The following is a 4,292-nucleotide window of genomic DNA, read 5'->3' as shown; positions in this document are numbered from 1 at the left end:
ACAGGAGTAGAACTGATCCTTTTGAGAAGAGGAGATCTGAAGAAAGAATGCTGAATTAGTTTCCTGGTCCTCAAAATCACATTACCCTTGGACTTAAACATTGGGACATGATTGGCTACCTAGTACTGGTTTGGGAATCAGGATAAAAGAAGAAATGTAGGTTCTTGGAATTTATATGGTTTTGGACACGTGAATTGAGGTTGATATCCTTATATCTCCATAATAGGCCATAGCCTGGAAATGCAAAAATGACCTTTTGGGTAGAGTGAAACCCCAGGATGTTGGAGATACCAGGACTATGAAACAGCCACTAAGAAGAGCTGCTGGTTCAAGAAACAATGAGCACATTTGACGTGGAGGAGCTGCCAAGCCTTTTGCATCTCAAAGGGTTTCATTACAAGTCCCAAGTTCTGGCCAATGGGCTATCGTATTTGATATTTTTCTTGATGGTTTTCAGTTTTCAGTGATCCAATATTCCCTGTCTATAAAATAAACCTATTTCTCCAATAAGAATAATTAGTCTGTGTTATTATGTACTAGAAGAAAATACTTGTATTTTGATTTTACTGGGGTCACAGTTGAGAAGTTGTCTTGGGTTTCAAGTTAGACTTAGACTTTTGAATAGTGTTGAGACTGGTTAAACAAAAAAAACTATTGGAACTTTAAAAAAATTGGACAAAATAAATTTGACTTAGGGAATTGACCATGAGATTATGGGTATCTTGCAGAATATGGTGCTTTGAATGCTAAATGTTCCCATAATCTTACATATTCTGAATACATGGTCTGCACCTGGTGACAATTTGAGCTTTTGTTATGTCTTTGGGAGATGGAGCCTTGTTAGAAGAGGTGTGTCATCAGATTTAGCTCACTTTTCCTACTTCCTCCACCTAATATGATCAGATGTGATACTAAGCTGAGTTTTCTGACATGCTTTCCCCACTATGATAAAACTTCTCCTTAAAACTCTAAGCTAAGATGAATCTGGAGTTGGTTTTCAGTGGCTAGAGGCCCTGTTGCACCCATACCCCATCTCTCTTTCTCTGTCTCTCAAATAAATAAAAATTATATATATATGTATCTCAAGATAAATTCTTTATTTCTATCAGATGCTTCTTGTTGGGTGTTTTGTCCCAACAATAGAAAGGTAAATTATCAGTTAGGAATATCACAGAGTCTGTCTGTCAGAACTACTACTGAAAGTGAGACAAACAGGATCCCATTAATGTGGATTGCATTCATGCCACTGGGATGAAAATTTCTAAAAAGCAGTGATTCCAAAACAACACTGTCTGCATGCATCATTGACATTCTTGGGAAGTCAGGATTCAGTTAGATAAGCAAAACCACAATGAACAATACAAAAATATTAACAATAATTGATACAAGATTTTTGGAGCAGTTCAGTCAGTTTGGGTAGCTCAATGCCACACTAAATATATTTATATTCAACATAGGATCTAAGTTCAGTTGGGAGATAGTTTGAGACAGGCATATGAATGGTGATAATTTTGGCCAAAATCATTGAGACTAACCAAAGTGAAAGGATATACTTATTGTGATAATGGTCAGGGTACATATTGAAATAAATATTACCAGTATTTTCTGTTCTTTATAAATAAAATTTCTAGAGTGTACTTTTTATTTAACAATGTAATAATATATTCAATTCTTCTACTTAAATGCTAGAGATGTTATGAATTGTGTATTTTCTAACAAATTTGACGTATAACACTTATGAAACAATATAAAACAATATAATAACGGCCTCTGTGCTCCGTGGCAGCGCTGGGCTCGGGCTGCTTTCCAGAAGCCGTCAGGAATTATTGGACCCTCTGGAGACTGTCCTTGGATTTGGTTACCAATCTGAATTCTCTGAATCGTGGGAAAAAAGAATAGTGGTCTGTGCTTTTCCACTCCTGAAACACCTCCACGATGCTGGGCAAGCTGGCTCGCGTGCACACCGCTGCTGGTCTTTGTCGGGGACTCCATTCTTCCGCAGCTTCTGCCACATCTGTTGCAACTAAAAAGACAGTGCAAGGCCCTCTGTCCTCGGATTACATCTTTGAATGGGAGTCTAAGTATGGGGCACATAATTACCATCCTTTACCAGTAGCTCTGGAGAAAGGAAAAGGTATTTATGTGTGGGATGTTGAAGGCAGACAATATTTTGACTTCCTGAGTGCCTACGGTGCTGTCAGCCAAGGGCATTGCCATCCCAAGACCGTGAATGCTCTGAAGAGCCAAGTGGACAAGTTGACCTTGACGTCCTGGGCTTTCTACAATAATGTACTTGGTGACCAGGAGGAGTACGTCACTAAACTTTTCAACTTCCAGAAGGTTCTTCCTATGAATTTAGGAGTGGAGGCTGGAGAGACTGCTTGTAAACTTGCTCGTCGCTGGGGCTACACTCAGAAAGGCATTCAGAAGTACAAAGCAAAGATTATTTTTGCAGCTGGAAACTTTTGGGGCAGAACATTGTCTGCTATCTCCAGTTCCACAGACCCAACCAGTTATGACGGGTTTTTTATGCCAGGCTTTGAAATCATCCCGTATAATGACCTTCCTGCACTTGAGCGTGCCCTTCAGGATCCAAATGTTGCCACCTTCATGGTGGAGCCAATCCAGGGTGAAGCAGGAGTTGTTGTTCTGGATCCAGGCTACCTAGTGGGAGTGTGAGAACTTTGCCCCAGGCACCAGGTCCTGTTTATTGCTGATGAAATACAGACGGGATTGGCCAGAACTGGTAGATGGCTGGCTGTTGATCATGAAAATGTCAGACCTGACATAGTTCTTCTTAGAAAGGCTCTTTCTGGTGGACTATACCCTGTATCAGCAGTGCTGTGTGATGATGAGATAATGCTGACCATCAAACCAGGTGAACATGGGTCAACATATGGTGGGAATCCACTAGGCTGCTGAGTGGCCATCATGGCTATTGAGGTTTTAGAAGAAGAAAATCTTGCTGCCAATGCAGACAAAATGGGATCCATCTTGAGAAATGAGCTCATGAAGCTGCCCTCTGATGTTGTGACTGCTGTGAGAGGAAAAGGATTGCTCAATGCCATGGTTATTAGAGAAACCAAAGATTACAATGCTTGGAAGGTGTGTCTGCGACTCCGAGATAATGGGCTTTTGGCCAAACCAACCCATGGCGATATCATCAGGCTTGCCCCTCCACTCGTGATCAAGGAGGATGAGATCCGGGAGTCTGTGGAGATCATTACCAAGACCATCTTGTCTTTCTAAGAGCAGGAACCACTCAGTGGCCCCAGGGAGCTGGCCGGAGAGGGGGAGCTCTTGTGACGCTCTGCTCTGAATGGGGCACATTTCCACTTGCATGTGTCTTCAAGTACTTTCTTGGAATATATATGTTCAGTTGCTGCACATGGAGTGACACTCATGAGCCTGCAGTTGCTTTGTAGCTCGCCTAAGATAATGAATGGCATTTAAGTTGGGAGAAGTGTTGCTGGGTGTGTAGTCTCAGATGACGTGCATCTGCCCATGGAGCCAGCCTTCCAGGCTGGTCCTTCAGTGCCATTTACAAGTGTTTGTAATTACCTTGCTGGTATAATTGTTTTGTATTTGCAAGTTATTTCTGAGATACTGCCTAAAATAATTGCTTAAAGTCTTTTGAGTTCAGTTCAGTCTTTGTAATCATTGAGTGTTAGGATGAGAAAGAGTTGAGCATATATAAAATACAAGTTTTAAGTAAATTTTATGTTGGTCAATGCCAGAGTGTATTCTGTGAATGTCATTATTTTAAATAATTCTTCCTAAATTAAGTTTTTAGTGCTCAGTTCAAATTTGTAAAAACTTGTTTATTGGGCTGGATCGACGGCTTAGCGGTTAAAACGCTTGCTTGTAAATGCAGGGGTCCAGATTTGATTCCCCTGGATCCATGTAAGCCATGTGCACATGGTGACACATGTGACTGGAGTTTGTTTGCATCACCTAGAGGCCCTGGCACACTCATCCTCTCTCTCTCTCTCTGCCTCTATCTCTTTTAAATAAATAAGTAAAAATTAAAAAAAAAACCAATATAATAACATCCTTAATAGCAGCACCTTCTGGTTTATAAATATGTGTGGGAAATACTTCCCTTTTTGTGATTTTTTTTCTTGTGTTAAGGAACAAACCTAAGACTCTGCATGTACTTGGCAAACACTGTACCATTTTACTAAATCTGAGCCACCAGATATTTTAAAATGAGAAAATAATTCTCCTGTGTAGGATGTTATTTTCAAATGCTTTTATATTTACCTTCCCATTTTTAAAATTAAAACAATTAC

The 4,292-nt window shown here is 40.2% G+C and overlaps 1 pseudogene; it reads left to right on the top strand.

The window, feature by feature from the left end:
* The first annotated feature begins 1,792 nt into the window (after positions 1-1,792).
* LOC101614694 lies at positions 1,793-3,336 on the top strand (annotated as a pseudogene).
* The last annotated feature ends 956 nt before the right edge of the window (positions 3,337-4,292 follow it).

This window comes from Jaculus jaculus, chromosome 7 (assembly GCF_020740685.1).
Source record: "Jaculus jaculus isolate mJacJac1 chromosome 7, mJacJac1.mat.Y.cur, whole genome shotgun sequence".
Classification (NCBI taxonomy): Eukaryota; Metazoa; Chordata; class Mammalia; order Rodentia; family Dipodidae; genus Jaculus; species Jaculus jaculus.
Note: the sequence above shows the minus strand (reverse complement) of the source record. Positions and strands in the feature narration are given on the sequence as shown.